At 34.5% G+C, this 19,907-nt stretch overlaps 1 protein-coding gene across 1 annotated transcript in view; it reads left to right on the forward strand.

Moving 5' to 3' along the window:
* Positions 1–18,171, forward strand: part of LOC131198396 (soluble scavenger receptor cysteine-rich domain-containing protein SSC5D-like) — a 47,145-nt gene extending 28,974 nt beyond the window's left edge. The window contains exon 10 of the mRNA XM_058182990.1: positions 18,001–18,171. The gene's annotated coding sequence lies outside the window, so the exon portion shown is untranslated. The remainder of the gene's footprint in view (positions 1–18,000) is intronic.
* The last annotated feature ends 1,736 nt before the right edge of the window (positions 18,172–19,907 follow it).

Consider the following 19,907-nt stretch of genomic DNA (forward strand, 5'->3'; position numbering starts at 1 on the left):
AGAGGTCTCACTCATCATCTTCAGGCTGGTGTCTTCGGCTTCGTGTTTCTCAAGCCTACATATGCATATACGTTTGTGTGTCTGTGTATACATATATTTGTGTGTGTGTGTGTGTGTGTGTGTGTGTGTGTATATGTATGTATATGTATAAAGGTTTAGAGACCATGGGAAAAGTAAACTTCAGTAAAATCTGTAGGAATGCATGAAACAACAATCTTAACCCAATGCATCACAATCAACCAAAATAAACCCCCAAACATGAGAGTTTTCAGAAACTAGCAAAATAGAATGTCATTTGGTTGAATATTTTAACATGTTGCAAGTGTAGATGCAGGCCAACCCCATGTCATTTGGCATCTGAAGCTAAAAATTCCTTTACTGCAGTTCCACCTTAGTGGCAGAAAAACACTCCATATCTTTGGCATAAGAACCCTTTTGGGCAGCTCTCTTTCATATTAGTAAGATTGGCCTTAGGTGTAATTATATTTTACAAAACACTGCCATTCCAAACTCATAGTAGAATATTTCAATGTAACAGTCACGAAATCCACAATAAATTTTAAAAGGTCTGGCATATTAATGCAACTGCTAACCTATAAGGACATCTTTATCCTCATTTGAGAGAAAGCTCTTATATACCCTGGCACTTTTGAAGTTGGTCCTCAGTAAGAATACATCCTATATAGCTAACCAGTTATTTCACGATAATTTGCACAACAGGGGAAAGTGTGGTCCATGTTCATTATTTATTTATATGAATAACACAAAATAATGTATTATATTATATTTATTCTCAGTCATACCTTTGCTCTTAACTGATTTTGTGTGTTGCAAGAGGGAAAGAATCCAAATGAAGAAGTGGTAGAAAATACAGATTAGAATTAATAGATAGAATCAAGAATCCAATGGAATTTTATATTTCACATTGGGCAAGTCTCAACTGAAAGCTTGGTTTAAAGAAGCTTTGCGTATTCTTTGAATTTCTGCATATGCTCCTGTAGTGCTAAGCAGCTGGCATTTAAATCACTAGCCAGCCTTATGTGCCCAGAAGGAATCATCTACCCCAAGGATCAATAGGGAGAAAGAAGGGAGGTTCTGTCAGGTTTTGGCGGGAAGCATTTGGAGTCCGGTGAGGAAGTTGGCTGGAGTCCAGGATGAGGGGTTCCCTCAGACAAGATTGGAAATTGAGTTATTTAGCTATGGTAAGAATAACATTAAGATTTTTTGGGGTATTTTATCTTTTTTTAACTTTATATAAGTGTGTATGGCTTTATGTAAGTGTGTATGGCTTACATAAAGCTTTTTGTCTATTTAAATTCTGGAGTTCACCATTGGCCTTTTATTATAAACCTCAGCTTGGCTGAGCTACTAACTCCCTCAGTTTTCCTTTGGTTTCCCTTTTTATCTTTAGCAGACTTGGCTGGGGTGAGAATACCCACTTCTCCTGCTTCCCCAGAGGCCTGGTTTAGAAGTGAGAAACTGATTTATAGGGAAGGTATGGCGGCAACAGCAGCAAATGGACCTAATTTTCCAGTTGCTGTTCACCCAAAGATGCAGAACAAAAGCAACCTCAGAACAAAAGGACCTCTGAAGAGTGACTGGTTCAACCCTGAGGTGTTTTCTTCCCCATTGCAGCTCTGATCTGGATAATATTGGTGAACCTATGAAGAAAAACAAAAATGGTATCATCGGTTCTTCCAAAGTTTTTGAAATTTCTTCAGTGTTTTTCACCTATTGGTTTTGTTTTGTTTTTTACAATAAGCTTTGTATTCTCAAAAGGATAGTGTCATATTTGAAACAAATCAGCAGAAACAATGGTATAATAGTAAGAATTGGAGATGTAAGGTGAAAAAGAGAAGTGGGGAAAGAGAGAATATGACATTGAAGGCCCATGGGTAAATTATATTGCATTTTGGCCATAATACAAGCTTTCCGGAATATGAATTTAGGGCTCAGTACTTCACTCCCATTTTGAATATAAATATGTTCTTATATGGTTGGCCAATTAGTTAATCTACTGTCGATTATTTAGATACTTATTTGTTGCTTGCTTCTTTAATGACTTTGGGACACTAAATTGTTCTGAAGAAGAGGCATGCCTTAGCATCAATGGCAATTTTTTCAATGTATTGGGACTGCCAATGAAAAAGCAGAAGTAACTTCTGATATCAAATGGGGTGCAATGGGAACTTCAACATGAACTCCGCAATAGAATATGGGGTTCTCAGTATAAAGGAATAGCTATTCTTGAATGTATCTTGAATCTATTGTCCATACACTTGTTTAATCTTTTTATTCTTACTAAAGTATCCATATGTAAAAGACATATAGTGAACAAACTGCAACTTTTCTAACAACATTTCTCCAATACAAGATGGTTGCATGGATAGTTAGAAAAGGTGTTAAATTTTGAGTGGTGTCCAGTACAAGAATAACATATCCCTATTCTTTTCATAGAATAGGGATATGTTATTCTTGTACTGGACACCACTCAAAATTTAACACCTTTTCTAACTATCCATGCAACCATCTTTAGGGTTCCTGCTATGTGGCTAGGGAGTATTTGCTCCATAGCAAGCAGGTATTGCTTCTTTTTAACATTAGACCTTTTAATTTTCTAAAAATATATATGCTGCCCATCTCCCTGATAAGGCAACTTTGGGCACATTCTCTACACATTCTTATTTATCTCTTATTTTACTCATTAGTTTTCTGTTATTTATAAAGAGATGTATATAAACAGTTTTATTATTGGATATTTTACTGTATTTGGCATTATGGGTGTAATAAACAATTTGAATTTGTATTGAATTTAACATTAGAATCCATTCAATAATATTCTTCTGGCAGGACACACTCTTTGTGTGCTGCCAAGAACTGTTGACAGGGCACAGACTCCAGAAATAGACCCCAGAAAATTTCCATTTCTCACAAGGCCAGATGTGAATAAGAATTGGGGGTACAGTATGGGAAAATTATTTATTTATTTTACAGCATTGGTCAGAGAGGATTCTTGCATGGATTTAAGTGACGATATGAAGGGGCATACAGGAAGAAGAAAAACTGCACTGGAAACTTGCACTTTTCATCGATGATTTCTATATACGAGACAAGTAACATGGCATTGCATTGAATAATATGATGATTACAAGATAATTGTGGATTAATAGAACAATAGATATGATGATGGAGACAAAACGTGCTTAGAGTTCTAGGTTCTGATTGAGAACATTCTTGATTATCAGATTTTTTTCATTGCTAAACTTGCCAATCAAGAATTGTAAAATCTGGATTATAATACATTACAATTATTTCATAACTATGAAACTTAGTATATTTTCACTCTTACTTGTTTAAAATACTATATATTGAGAGTGCAATTAGTTCAGAAAGTTTTGAATCCATACAGTATTTGGACATGATGAAAACAATCAAAAGACAACTAGATAGGTAATTGAGTTAAAGAGCTACTACATTGAAAGAGGTGAAGGTATGTGAATGTATTCAAGTGTGTCTATACACCGATTCTGCACAGTTCACCTGTGTTGTCTCATCACAGCCTAAGCATGGGTGTGTGGCTGGAATCTATGTCTGAAAATTCAGTCCCTTTGCCAACTTACCCTAGTGCTGGAGGAAACAGTTACATAAACATAACTGTCAGCATCTCAACATAGCCCTGTTCTCAGAGCAGATTAACTGTTCCAGGCACAGCACTCTGTCCCCTACAGGAGGTGCTCTTCCTAAAGCACAAAAACCCCATAATTCCTGGACATAGCCTGAGCTTCATCATGAAACAGAATTCTACTTGTATCTCACAAAACAGTCTCCAAACTCATGAAGTGATCTAGTTACACAGAGATGAACAAAAGTTCATTTCCTTCTTCAGTCTTTTCTACTGCAGGTGGCATCCTGGGGACTTACTTACATCCTTGGGGGTCAATGCGTGTTGTCTATATCTCATACATGAGTTTAAATAAAAAAACTTTAGTCTTAATCCAAGTCACTATTGTTTCCTATACTGAGAGGATACACATTGCAAGCACTGAAAACTCCTATCATGAAAATCATGCATTCTTAATAAAATTGGAGCTTAAGTGAGCAATTTATCAAAATTGTTTATCCTGGCTTTAAAATGATTTTCCTTGTCCATTTATATGTAAATATGATTTTGGAGAGTTGCAATCGCTAAAAGTGAAATCATGTATTTGGAAAATTATGGCTCTACATCATTAATACAAATATTGGAAACTACAATATGTAATTGTAGTATAAATTGTAGTATTAAATATATATATTTAATAAAAATATATTTCACATTCCCAAGTGTACAGTCATACCCTAACTATTAAAATCAATTAAATATGCAGAAAAATATAAAATATAAACTTTATAAATACTATTTCTTCCTCTGACAAGTTAATTCCAAAAGTGGATAAAAAGAAGTTAGCTTAAAAAGAAAGTGACTAACTTTATATTAGAGTAAATGTCTTCAATCAGAGTAAAATTTATACCAACTTCCCCCCCCAAATAAGTTGAAATTTACAGTGATTCTACTAAATCATCAGTCATATTCTCTGAATTCTGGATGTATGTCCCTATCATATATACAAATAAAAAAGTAGCCCCATAGTAGGAGCTGCTTAAACTGGTCCTCTTTATTATTTTACTAATGGAACCTTCCCATATCTATGTTTACCAATCTTTTTGGACTATAATATTCATCTTCCCCAGCCAAAACAACTTAAGAGAGATTTAATGAAGGGAAACATGCCTGTTTTATTTTTCCCGATTTTTTTTATTGGCATTAAGTACCATTATGCAACTAAAATCATATGTAATCTGAATGTAATGATCTAAACATTTAATTTTAAAATATTATTTAAATATCACATTATAATATAATAATTATAATTAATATAATTATTATACTTATTGATTGTCAATATGGCTTCTAATATAATTATTGTCAATATGGCATAGAAAAGTTCAATCTTTGCCATTTAAAAAATATATATATTCTAAAATAATGTATCAAATTGTGCTAATGGTTGTTTTTTTTTTTTCCTTTTGGTTACTCTATTTAAAAGCTTGCTTCATGCTTTAAAGCTCAAACAAGGGTTTTATGCCAGTTGTTACAATGCTTAAGTAACCATATCAAGAGTACCTAAATGCTGTTCCGGATGCAAAAGCCAAACAATTGCGTAACAAGAAAATCTTCTAGCAGCTGTGGAATTTTAAAAAGCATAAAAAGAAACATTTAGTGAATTTTACAAGCCTGAAATGAAATCATTGAGGTAACTAATTTATCATTACCTCATAACTGTATCTTCACTAGAAAATTATGTCAGATGTTTCGTATCTTGCTTTGGTTTGGGAATCAAATGGTGATAAAGTGGAATACAAAGAAATAAATGAACCCTGGTATTCTTTTTTCCTTCTTTTGTCAAAAATGATCCCCTGTCATGTAAAGCAGAGGAAAAGGGCACAGTGGACTGGAGATGACATTAGGCAAATACAGGTGGGCTTGGCTTTTTTAAAAGGAAGTTTGTTTCCTATCAAATATTTATCACCAATAGAGATTCTGATGTTTGGGGGGGGGTTGACAATATGATCTCATATAAGGATCATTTTAAAAAATAGAGGCTGGGGACCATATGCAAATATACTTCAAATAATTTGATGTAAATCTAAGTTCACAAAATGTCTTAGCTCAGATCACTTATATCCCAATTTCTTATTTACACAACATAGATTTTTAAGATGTAACAAGAAACCTGAATCAACCTGAAAAATTCTAAAATGCAGATTGTAAAATTACTAATTGCTAATGAATCATTGGATGATATAGTTGTGATGATATACAGGGTAATCTTACTTTTGGTGGAACAATGAGGACAGGGTAGCATTACCAGATTGGTTTCAAAAAAGAGAGAATTTAAAAAGAACTGAATAGGACAAAAATTGGATCTGGTAGCTGATTGACTGCCCTCTAAAAGAATCAGAATTCTACAAATTCTGTTAAGACTTTATGGTTATTTTATAAAGTAGAAATAATAGTACCAATTATCAGTGTTTGATATCTTATTTTGAAACTTGGAAGAAATTGTTAGAAATCATTGTGCTGTTTTATCAAGAGAAAGAGGAATTCAAGAACAATTGATGAAATTAAAAATAGTAAAGCAACAATTTTATAAAAACAGTTATATTAGTTGAATACTAATGTATAAAATCTGCAAGAAAAAAGATGGATTGTTAAGCAAATAATTTAGGTGGGGAAGAAAGAGGTTTCATATTTAGAGAAAAAGAAAATAGTATTTAGAAGATTTAAATTATCAAGAGTTCAAATTAGAATTATATTAGTATAATATTAGCAATAATAGGATAAGCAGCTAGGAAGTTCCTTCACCCAGCTATTTCTTCCTTGTAAACTCCAGAACAAGGAAAGAAAAACACACCTACTTTAGTTATTTGGTATAGATATGTGTGAAATAATACTTTTATGCATGTAGGAATAATTGCTATGCTTCATACAGAGTAGAGTTATCTGAAGTATTAACAACAATGTAGAATTTTCATACATAAAAGAAAAAGTATCACATTTTTTAAAAGTATCAAAGCTATGGAAAATTATATATAAGGTGGAAAACAAAAATAAATTATATTATAGGTCCCTGGTAGCGCAGCAGTGGGGAAAAAAAGTTCAACAGAAAAACAATGAAGTCAGTAAGAAATGGAGAAAAAAATTCTTCCAATTAATCTCATTTAAAGCAGTTGGTACCGACAGTAGTAAAAAATAGAATGATGCAAAGTGGACATTTCTCAAACAGACTGATTTTGAACCTTTATTTTATCAATGTAACCATGTAGAAAATGTATTTTATAGAGTAAAAGTAACTACCATTACTTTTTTAAAAGTGCCTACCGTTCCTGTCCTATTGTTTCCTTTTGTTATATCCAATTAATATAGTCATTACATACTCATGCTCATATATATGCTTATATATTCCACAATTATTTCATGCTTATGCTTATATATACTGTGTGACAAAATAAATAAATAAATAAAAATAAATAAATAAATAAGTAAATAAATAAATAAATAAATAAATAAAATAAACTAACAAAATTAAAGGGCCGTGGTGTGGCTCAGGCTGTAAGATAGCCGGTTATTAAACACACCTGCCTGCAGTTACTGCAGGCTCGAGTCCCACCAGCCCAAGGTTGACTCAGCCTTCCATCCTTTATAAGGTAGGTAAAATGAGGACCCAGATTGTTGGGGGGGCAATAAGTTGACTTTGTATATAAATATACAAATAGGATGAGACTATTGCCTTACACAATGTAAGCCGCCCTGAGTCTTCGGAGAAGGGCGGGATATAAATGTAAATAATTTTTTTTTAAAAATTAGCTTTCTAGGTACTGAAGCAAAAAAGCAAAAAAGAATTGATTTAATGAACAAAATAATGTATGGTAGATAAGAGTTTAACAGAACAGAAAAGTCTGAATATGTATGTTCACCATGTAGAAATGACAAGCAATAATTTTAAAAATAAGAGTTTTACAGAATTTACTGAAAATATCACCATATCCTTTATGACACTGAACCCTTCATTTCATCAAATGCAACATTACAAAGATTGTCTTAATATTGCTTATTGCAACAAAGGTGTGAGGAAAGAGCTAGTTATTAGGCTAACATAATGATTACCATCTTTTTTAGTAATCTCATCAAGTGTTTCTCAAAATTTCCAAACTTTTCCACTCTTTCAAATATTTTCTAAATATTATCCTCATTCTTTAAATGGAAATGTTATATTTAGAATTATACCAGGACATGAAATAAGTTTATTTCAAATACTGAGACGTATGTAACATTATCACCTGTAATAATCTATTTCACCTTTATCCATAATCATGCTCAGGTTTCATATGTTGGGTTTGCTTGGATTTCTGTAATCTGCAAAAATTTAGTTTAGGGTGTTTAAAATACAAAATTAAACCAACAATCAAATACAGACACTCCCTTCTACTTCTGATCCTTTTTGTTTATGTTCCAAAGTTACTCTTCTTGTAGATAAATGAAAAAACACCAGAGAATTCCAAGGTTTCATAGGAAACTCCAAAAATTTCCCATAATAAACACTGGCAAACTATTTCAATGTAGGGTTAAGGAGATTTATTTATTTCTTCAACTAAAATAATAATAATCCAATTTTTAAGTTTTGCAAGTATTCCTTACTGAGCTTAATTCTTTTCCATCTTTTATGGTCAACCACTAAAAAAAGATATTTGGAATTTAAATAATGTAGAGAAAGATTTAAAATCAGAATTGTAATAAAAATATAACTACAGTACAATAATAAAAATATTTTATTTAAAAACAGAGAACATTGGACAATTTAAAGAAGAGACCAATCCACTAAGTAAAAGAACACTAAATAAATTAAGTGTTGCCTTATATTCATGTATAATTTATATAATAGGCATTATTTATAATATATAATTATATAATTTATATAAATTATTTATTTACACACACACACACACACACAGAGAGAGAGAGAGATATATAACATTTTGTTAGAGACTACAACTTGGTAGGCTCTTCCTGAAAAGTTCCTTTTATTTTTTCTGAATTTACATTTTGTCCTATGCCATAATGTGGTTTATTTGATTTTGGTTTAAAACTTATTATAATTAGCCTAGAACCTTAAAATTTATAAAACCAAACCCCATTTAAAATTAGTAGAAAATTTAAAATCGATAAAATTTATGTAGTTTAAAATTTAAAATTTAAAATTTAACATTCTGACCTAGCCAATTCTGTTCCAGCTGCAGTTATCTCATTTAGTAGGAGTATGTATAAGCATCTAAAACAGTGGTGAAATCCACATTTTTTTATTACCGGTTCTGTGGGCGTGGCTTGGTGGGCATGGTTGGCTTGGTGGGCATGGCTTAGTGGGCATGGCAGGGGAAGGATAATGCAAAATCTCCATTCCCACCCCACTCCATGGGAAGGATATTGCAAAATCCCCATTCCCTCCCCACTCCTGGAGGAAGGATATTGCAAAATCTCCATTCCCACCCCACTCTGGGGCCAGCCAGAGGTGGTATTTGCCGGTTCTCTGAACTGCTCAAAATTTGCACTACCAGTTCTCCAGAACCTGACAGAACCTGCTGGATTTCATCCCTGATCTAAACATTGTATTTTATGTGATTGTGTGTACTTTTTCATTTTTTTCCAGATAAAGCTATGCTAGCCCACAAAGAACTTATTTGATATTTGGAGGACACTTGGATTTACTTGCCATATAATCTCAGATCTCGTCACTATTGTCATTGAAGTAAAAAAATCAGTTCTGAAGAATTATTATGATATTATAATAATAATAAAAAAATTTCTTTAACTCATAATCATGGCAACTTGTTTCCTAAAGTTCTCATTTGTGAATTCTGATTGTGAATATTTCCTTCATCTTTAAATATCTGTTCAGTATTCTTCAAAAATCTTTATGATCTTGACAGTGGAATATACTAGTAAATCAAGTTTCTTTAGTAGACTGTTTATAGCACCTCATTTTCTGTGCCATTTACATGATTTCATTTCAAAATTGGGTTTTTCATTTTATAAAATTCACATTTAATGCTGTTAGGAAAATATGCTTCTGAATTGACAGAGACAAATAATTCACTTATTTTCACTACACTGTTATATTCTATTACTATTTCATATAATTTTTTTCATCAGTTCAACCTGAAAAAAAAGAAACAATTACCTATTTAAATGAAACATGATTGTTGTTGTTAGTCGTGTCCAACCCATCACGACCCCATGGACAACATTCCTCCAGGCCTTCCTATCCTCTGCCATCCTCTGGAGTCCATTTAAGCCCACGCCTCCTGCTTCAGTGACTCCATCCAGCCATCTCATTCTCTGTCGTCCTTTCTTCTTTTGCCCTCAATCTTTCCCAGCATTAAGCTCTTCTCCTTCTTCCTTCTCATTAGGTGGCCAAAGTATTTCAGTTTCATCTTCAGGATCTGGCCTTCTAAAGAGCAGTCAGGGTTGATCTCCTCTAGGACTGACTTGTTTGTTCACCTTGCAGTCCAAGGGACTTGCAGGAGTCTTCTCCAGCACCAGAGTTCAAAGGCCTCAATTCTTTGGCGCTCAGCCTTTCTTATGGTCCAACTTTCACAGCCATACATTGCAACTGGGAAAACCAGAGCCTTGACTATACGCACTTTTGTTGGCAGGGTGATGTCTCTGCTGTCTAGATTTGCCATAGCTTTCCTCCCCAGGAGCAAGCGTCTTTTAATTTCTTGGCTGAAGTCCCCATCTGCGGTGATCTTGGGGCCCAGGAAAATAAAATCTGTCACTAACTCCATTTCTTCCCCATCTATCTGCCAGGAATTGAGATGGCTGGATGCCATGATCTTAGTTTTCTTAATGTTGAGTTTCAAGCCAACTTTTGCACTCTCCTCCTTCACCCACATCAAGAGGCTTTTTAGTTCCTCTTTGCTTTCTGCCATTAGAGTGGTATCATCTGCGTATCTGAGGTTGTTGATATTTCTTCTGGCAATCTTAATTCCAACTTTTGATTCATCCAGCCCTGCCTTTCTCATGATGTGCTCTGCATGTAAGTTAAATAGGCAGAGCAATAGTATTCAGCCTTGCTGGACTCCTTTCCCAATTTTGAACCAATCAGTGGTTCCGTGTCCAGTTTTCACTGTTGCTTCTTGACCTGCATGCAAATTTCTCAAGAGACAATTAAGATGGTCTGGTACACCCATCTCTTTAAGAACATGCCACAATTTGTTGTGATCCACACAATCAAAGGCTTTAGCATAGTCAATGAAGCAGAAGTTTTTCTGGAACTCCCTAGCTTTCTCTATGATCCAGCGTATGTTGTCAATTTGATCTCTAGTTCCTCTGCCTCTTCGAAATCCTGCCTGTACTTCTGGTAGTTCTTGATCCACATACTGCTGGAGCCTAGCTTATAGGATTTTAAGCATAAGCATGTGAAATGAGCGCAATGGTGTGATAGTTTGAACATTCTTTGGCATTGCCTTTTTTTGGAATTGGAATGTAAACTGATCTTTTCCAATCCTGTGGCCACTGCTGAGTTTTCCAAATTTGCTAACAAATTGGGTGTAACACTTTTACTGCATCATCTTTTAAGATTTTAAATAGCTCAGCTGGAATACTATCTCCTCCACTAGCTTTGTTGTTGCTCAGATTTCCTAAGGCCCATTTGACTTCACATTCTAGGATGTCTGGCTCAAGGTCAGTGACCACCCCATTGTGGTTATCAGGGATGTTAAGCTCATTCTTGTATAATTCTTCTGTGTAATTTTGCCTCCTCTTCTTAATCTCTTCTGCCTCTGTTAGGTCCCTGCCACTTTGGTCCTTTATCATGCCCATCTTTGCATGAAACGTTCCCTCCATATCTCCAGTTTTCTTGAAGAGATCTCTGGTCCTTCCTATTCTATTGTTTTCTTCTATTTCTTTGCACTGTTCATTTAAGAATGTATTCTTATCTTTTCTAGCTATTCTCTGGAATTCTGCATTCAACTGTGTATATCTTTCTCTTTCTCCCTTGCCTTTCGCTTCCCTTCTTTCCTGAGCTATTTGCAAAGCTTCCTCAGACAGCCATTTTGCTTTCTTGTCTTTCTTTTTCTTTGGGATGGTTTTAGTTGCTACCACTTGTACAATGTTGCGAACCTCTGTCCATAGTTCTTCAGGCACTCTGTCTATCAGATCTAATTCCTTAATTTTTTTTTTTTTACATTTATATCCCGCCCTTCTCCGAAGACTCAGGGTGGCTTACAGTGTATAAGGCAATAGTCTCATTCTATTTGTATATTTTTTTTTTACAAAGTCAACTTATTGCCCCCCCAACAATCTGGGTCCTCATTTTACCTACCTTATAAAGGATGGAAGGCTGAGTCAACCTTGGGCCGGGCTTGAACCTGCAGTAATTGCAGGCTACTGTGTTCTAATAACAGGCTTCTTAACAGCCTGAGCTATCCCGGCCCTTTATCCCGGTGATAAATCTATTTGTCACCTCTACTGTATATTCATCAGGGATATGATTTAGTTCATACCCTGAGTGGCCTGGGGCTTTTCCCTACTTTCTTTAATTTAAGCCTAAATTTTGCAAGGAGAAGGTCATGATTGGAGCCACAGTGAGCTCCTGGTCTTGTTTTTACTGACTGTATAGAGCTTCTCCATCTTTGGCTGCAGAGCACATAGTCAATCAGATTTCTGTGTTGACCGTCTGGTGATGTCCATATGTCGAGTCGTTTCTTGGGTTGTTGGAAAAGAGTGTTTGCTATGACCATCATATTATCTTGACAGAATTCTATCAGCCTGTGCCCTGCTTCATTTTGTACACCAAGGCAAAACTTGCCTGTTATTCTGGTTATCTTTTGGCTTCTTACTTTAGCATTCCAATCCCCCCTGATGATAAGGACATCATTTTTGGGTGTTAATTCTCTAAGGTGCTATAGGGCTTCGTAGAACCGGTCAATTTCATCCTCTTCAGCACCAGTGGTTGGGGCATAGACTTGGACTACTGTGATATTGAATGGTTTGCCTTGGATTCGGACTGAGATCATTCTGTCATTTTGGGAATTGTATCCCAGTATTGCTTTTCCTACTCTTTTATTGATTATGAAGGCTACTCCATTTCTTCTGCGGGATTCTTGCCCACAGTATACCTGATAGTCATCTGAAGTAAATTCGCCCATTCCTGTCCGCTGATTCCTAAGATGTCGATGTTCAGTCTTGTCATCTTTTGTTTGACCACATCAAGCTTGCCTTGATTCATGGATCTTACATTCCAGGTTCCTATGAAGAAAAAAATCTTTACAGCATCGGATTTTCCTTTCACCATCAGATACATCCACAGCTGAGCGTCCTTTCGGCTTTGGCCCAGTTGCTTCATTCTTTCTGGTGCTACTAGTACTAGCCCTCCTCTGTTTCCCAGTAGCATATTGGACACCTTCCGACCTGAGGGGCTCATCTTGCATCATATCTTTTTTCCATTTTGTACTGTCTATGGGGTTTTCATGGCAAAGATACTGGAGTGGGTTGCCATTTCCTTCTCCAGTGTATCACGTTTTGTCAGAACTCTCTGCTATGACCTGTCCATCTTGGGTGTCCCTGCACAGCATAGCTCATAGCTTCATTGAGCTATGCAAGGCAGTAATCCATTAAGGGGGAAAGCATGGTAGTATGCTTTTAATTAGTTCTACTACCCAAATTTATCATTATAATTTAGCAAGCCAATAATTATGTTACTATTTGAACTATATAACTCCTTGCTCACATTCTTTCTCCTCAGACCTATATTGAAGTAGCTGTTGAAGTACAACTTCCAGCATTCTTCACTATCAGCCATGCTGACTAGGGTTGCTTGAACTTCTTCCTAGTGTTATTCCCATCCTATGTTATAGCAGGGTCCACTTAAGTTTGCTTGAATTTGTAGTTCACCAATTCCTCATTTCTTGCACATTGTTTCTCAGTACTATAGTTTGATATTACCTGAGTTCCTTAGTAGCTATTCATGAAACTAGACAAATAGTTTTGTAAGATTTTCTTTTTCATTAACACACTTTTCAATTTTGAAATAATATTTTTAATAATGTGGTATTTGTACTTCTTCTCTGTTTAGTTATATAGATATGCGATTTGTAGAACTTCAAGACTCTTTTGAAAGCCTAATAATGTTCTGCTTTTTTAACTATACAGTTAAATTAGATGAATGAATTTTGATTTAAAGAATGTTACCTAGAAAAGGGCCATACTAGCTATATATTTATGGTTTCATATCATATACATGGCATCTTGATAACTCTGTCATGAAATATCACCTAAAATTATTTTAATATACTTAAACAATGCTAGTTCAATAACCTCATACTTTTATTAGATAATAATAACAACAGCATCAAATAGCAACTCTACATATCCCAGATCTTTGGGAAAGACTTGATAGGTGGAAAAAAAATGCCAAATCCACTCCAAACATCTTGCTGACTATGTGATGAATCACATTCAAGATGTGATCTGGATGAAGATGATTACTAAAAATGCCTGTTGCATGTGGCAGTATCTGGAAACGAGAAGAGAAGAGAAGAGAAGAGAAGAGAAGAGAAGAGAAGAGAAGAGAAGAGAAGAGAAGAGAAGAGAAGAGATCTGGAAAATCTGGATGAAGATTATTACTAAAAATACCTTTTGCATGTGGCAGTATCTTGAGACAGGAGAAGAGAAGAGAAGAGAAGAGAAGAGAAGAGAAGAGAAGAGAAGAGAAGAGAAGAGAAGAGAAGAGAAGAAAATCACAAAATAAAAAGACCTGTAAATAGAAATACATGGATCATGGCAAAAGAAAACAAAAATAGAATAAATAATAATAGGCACATTTGGTGTAATTCCAAAATAACTGGAGCACCACTTGAAAATCATTGACATTAACAAAATCATCATTGCAAGTTAAGTACAGGCTTGAGTACAAAGCCTTTATTTGAAATATTTTTTAAAAAATATTCCAGGATTTTTAAAAAAAATAATAACAAACTACATATATGATGTTTATAGATTACAGACAAGATCAGGCAATTTGAAAGATAAGTCACAGTCAAAATTACAATTTATATTATTACAAATCCTGAATTATTCTGTAAATGCAATATTTTATTTTAGGAAGGAATAGCTCCCATGATGTTTACTAAAAATATGATCATACATAAGATATTCATATGATCATACATAAGATATTCATACTGACACAATGCTCTTCCATTTACCTGTTTTCCTCAAATGTAAAAGTTAGATGTATAAAAACCCTGCATTCCAGTATAAGATTCAGGACACCAACTGTATAAAAAGCATTCAGAGTTATTCAAATATTACATTTAGAAATTTCTCTTGATAATAAAAAGAGCAATCATTGGTGTTTGGCCATGGCCCAAATACCCTAGTCCAACATTCTTCTCCAAACAACAATGACAACTTTAAATAGACCATTTCAAGAAAATCTTTTCATTAGGTTTCAATTTAAAGGGAAGTAAATAAATGAAAACATTGAACAATATCCTATAATTAATGACTAGTAGAGGTCTCAGTTCTATAGATGATCTGAGATTATGGCCGGATGGCAATAAACATAGAGGAAACAAATTTGTAATACACAATATACAAAAAGAAACAAACCAGTGAATTCCCAATAGTTATAGTAAATTCTACCAAATTATTCTTATGAATGTCAAATGTCCATAATACAATATAAGCTTTTCACTTTAAAATGATTTAAAATGATCTTATTCAGTTATATGGGATAATTGAGTTTGAGGAGTACAGATCCAATGCTTCTCAATGAATAGGAGTACTTGTATGGCTCTTCCGGCAAAAATAACATCAACATTTTTGCATCTAAAGGCTTTCATGAAGAAATAATGCAACATGCTACATATCCGCAGGCCTGAATCATTATTCTGACAACTACTACTGCTTCCTTTAAAAATTCTAACAGTTAAATGTTACAAAACCAATCTTGTTGGAAAAAGCAGCTTTACTTGGAACATATTATATCTTGCAACAGTATCTTTAACACCATTAAACAAATCTGTAAATCCCAATTCTTTGGGAAGGACTCAGTAGGTGGATAAAATGCAAAATCAGTCTAAAAGTCTGACTGACTGTGACCAACCATAATAATTTATTAAATTTATATGCAGCCTGACATCCAGTGATTTTGGGCAGTTTACAATTGTTAAACATTTTAAAACCAAGAAAAATAGAAAAAAATAGCCAAAGCATCACAAGATGAAAGAACAAGAATAGTAAAATAAATAAAATAGTTGCACAAATAATTCTCTTTATGATCCATAATTTTTAAACAGTGAATTGCTGCACAACCTCAGGAACTGAGGCAGATATTATGATAAAATATTACTAGTCCTTATCTAACAGCAGTAACTGGGACTAGCAATTGTATCATTAAGCAAAGTAGTTACTTAGTGAAACTTCAGTTGTGCTTGCAATCTTACTTCAGCTTTCCGTTGCTTTAGTAACATGCAAAGTTATAAATGCAAGGATTGGTTACAAAACTACTTTCTCATCACTATCAGAACTATAAAACTTGCACAACTGTGCAAGGCAGTCACTAAACAAGAACTAGTTGTATATGCTCGTCACAGATCATAATATTGTTAGATTATCTAATTTTAAAAGAAAAGAGAGACTCCTGAGAATCAGTCCTGAGGAGTAATTATTATATCCTCACACTGGAACAAGATTATGATTTAGTAACAGAAATATCATGAATAGCAGTAGCATCTCATAGCGATTCTTGATTTATCTTTAAAATGTTGAGAATTGGACATGGCTAATAATTAAATGAGAAAGCAGGAAATCCTAAGCTGAAAAAAAAAAACACAACCTGGTAAAAGGTAATGTCTGACCGCTTTCATCCATGGCCAAGAAAACTAGATGGATGCAATCAGCCAGAAATCTAACTTTACTAAAGAGAGTCCTTATTTTTAATAGTAATACCAAATCCTTTCAGAAACACCTAATGTTAATTCAGTGGGTTTATCTGCAGATTTACTTTACTAGGGTATTATTCACTGCTTTAGATATGAATTTTTTTCACCTGAGAGCATTTTTTACGCTGAGGGCATTTGCACCAAGACAAATTTCTTGTGTGTCCAATCACTCTTGGCCAATAAAAAAAAAATCTATTCTATTCTATTCTATTCTATTCTATTCTATTCACCTGAAAATAACTGCTTATGAGAAGTAGTCATATGAACTTCCAAACTGTTTCAACTGAACAGTACTGGAATTTGCACTCAGAAGTTAATATGTGCTATTCCAGTCTCTGAAATAGAATTAATATTGCTATTACTGAAAGTTTGTATTTCCTTTTATTACTGCATGGATCTGTTTCTCCATATCAAGACATTCAGATTTCATCCCACCATCTGAGTTCCCATCCTTTATGGGTTGAAGGCTTTAAAGGTATGTCATGTTGACCTCCAACTGTGCAAAGGTGTAAGGCTTGGATTCAGCTCTGGCACTGTGCATTGTTGCTGTTATCTTACCACTCTCCTCTAGCCTTCCCAGCCTATCTTTGGATGCTTGCCCGGCTTGTGTCTGAGCCTGTGACACATGTTCTCTTCTCCTCACAGTGGAGAGATTATAACCAGCTAGGACAGCTTCAGCTTTTATAGGCGCAACCAGCAGACTGAGCACAGAGAAAAATCCGAGAGAGAAAACGTATTTTACAATTCTTTCAGCCACGGTTTCCAATTGTTTCATTTGTATACAACAACCAATTTTTTTAGCCCAGTTTATCGTTCTTTCATTTGTTGTTCTTCTGTTTCAAATTTCAATAAAAGTGTTTACATTTTAGCAGTTACATGGTCATCATTTGACAAAATTCTATTTCAAACTCAATCTTACAATATTCAAAAGTATAATTTCTTTGGTCTACTGTAAATAAAGAGGACCATTTCTTAGTCACCAATTCTTCTCTTGATTTATTTTACCTTCTCCTTGATAAAATTCTAGTATCTCTCAAAAAGTCAGCCATTTATGTGTGTCTTATTTCTGGTATATAATAGCGTGTTTTTGGCTATTCGCTATTCTCAATTTGGCATGCCTTAAATAATATTTATTTTTTTAAGATCCACATTAATCCTCACTTTGTCATATGACAATTATCTGTGCCATCCAAATCTCAGGTCATGTCCTTTTAATTCCAAAGACTTCTGTTTCTCAGCAGCATCCTCTCTTTCATTTAAATCTAAACAGCAAGCTTCAAAATACGGTTTAAAATCAAATAAACTCAGTCCTACTCTTTTCATTTTGTTACACTTTATATTTGAAGTGCCTTTAGACATTCTAAACAATCTGGTGCTATATAATAATTGTAGATTAGTTTATAAAAATTGTCTAAGTTTAAATATAATATAAATTACAATTCTTTGCACATCCAGGAAATACAGTTTGGGTGTCAGCAAAAGCTCCAAGTCTTAACCAGCAACAATGACACCTGGACAGATGAATGCCATAGTACATGAGAAACAAACAGCAACAGGAGAATGGTCTGCCGCTATGTTTCCACATGAGCCTTCCATTCCAGCACCAGCCCAGAAGTGCCTTCCAGATCAAGGTAAGATCTAGGAAATCAGGTATAGAGAAGCCAGTTTCGACTGCTTTTTCTGTCATTCAGCAGAACAAGTAGGATGCTTTTTTTAATTTTAGCTAAAACCAATGCAAACATACAAATGCTTTAAATGCATAGTATTTTGCATTTAGCACAAATTTAGCTCCTGAGCCAACTGTATATTCTTAAATTAATACCTATCTGAATTATTTATTTCAAATGAAAGGTTTGGGTATTTAAGCAAAAGAGTTCAATAATGTTTGCAATTTATATTAAAATGTTGAGAATTGGACATGGTTAATAGTTAAATGAGAAAGCAGGAAATCCTAAGCTGCCAAATTGAAAAAAAAAAAAACACAACCTGGTAAAAGGTAATGTCTGACCGCTTTCATCCATGGCCAAGAAAACTAGATGGATGCAATCAGCCAGAAATCTAACTTTACTAAAGAGAGTCCTTATTTTTAATAGTAATACCAAATCCTTTCAGAAACACCTAATGTTAATTCAGTGGGTTTATCTGCAGATTTACTTTACTAGGGTATTATTCACTGCTTTAGATATGAATTTTTTTCACCTGAGAGCATTTTTTACGCTGAGAGCATATGCACCAAGACAAATTTCTTGTATGTCCAATCACACCTGGCCAATAAAAAAAAAATCTATTCTATTCTATTCTATTCACCTGAAAATAACTGCTTATGAGAAGTAGTCATATGAACTTCCAAACTGTTTCAACTGAACAGTACTGGAATTTGCACTCAGAAGTTAATATGTGCTATTCCAGTCTCTGAAATAGAATTAATATTGCTATTACTGAAAGTTTGTATTTCCTTTTATTACTGCATGGATCTGTTTCTCCATATCAAGACATTCAGATTTCATCCCACCATCTGAGTTCCCATCCTTTATGGGTTGAAGGCTTTAAAGGTATGTCATGTTGACCTCCAACTGTGCAAAGGTGTAAGGCTTGGATTCAGCTCTGGCACTGTGCATTGTTGCTGTTATCTTACCACTCTCCTCTAGCCTTCCCAGCCTATCTTTGGATGCTTGCCCGGCTTGTGTCTGAGCCTGTGACACATGTTCTCTTCTCCTCACAGTGGAGAGATTATAACCAGCTAGGACAGCTTCAGCTTTTATAGGCGCAACCAGCAGACTGAGCACAGAGAAAAATCCGAGAGAGAAAACGTATTTTACAATTCTTTGCACATCCAGGAAATACAGTTTGGGTGTCAGCAAAAGCTCCAAGTCTTAACCAGCAACAATGACACCTGGACAGATGAATGCCATAGTACATGAGAAACAAACAGCAACAGGAGAATGGTCTGCCGCTATGTTTCCACATGAGCCTTCCATTCCAGCACCAGCCCAGAAGTGCCTTCCAGATCAAGGTAAGATCTAGGAAATCAGGTATAGAGAAGCCAGTTTCCGACTGCTTTTTTCTGTCATTCAGCAGAACAAGTAGGATGCTTTTTTTAATTTTAGCTAAAACCAATGCAAACATACAAATGCTTTAAATGCATAGTATTTTGCATTTAGCACAAATTTAGCTCCTGAGCCAACTGTATATTCTTAAATTAATACCTATCTGAATTATTTATTTCAAATGAAAGGTTTGGGTATTTAAGCAAAAGAGTTCAATAATGTTTGCCATTTATATTAAAATGTTGGAGGTAAATGCAACTGCTTTCCAGTATCTCTGCAAGAAGAACCTATTTTGCAAAAAGACTTTATTTTTTG

Source organism: Ahaetulla prasina, chromosome 4, assembly GCF_028640845.1.
Source record: "Ahaetulla prasina isolate Xishuangbanna chromosome 4, ASM2864084v1, whole genome shotgun sequence".
Taxonomy (NCBI): domain Eukaryota; kingdom Metazoa; phylum Chordata; class Lepidosauria; order Squamata; family Colubridae; genus Ahaetulla; species Ahaetulla prasina.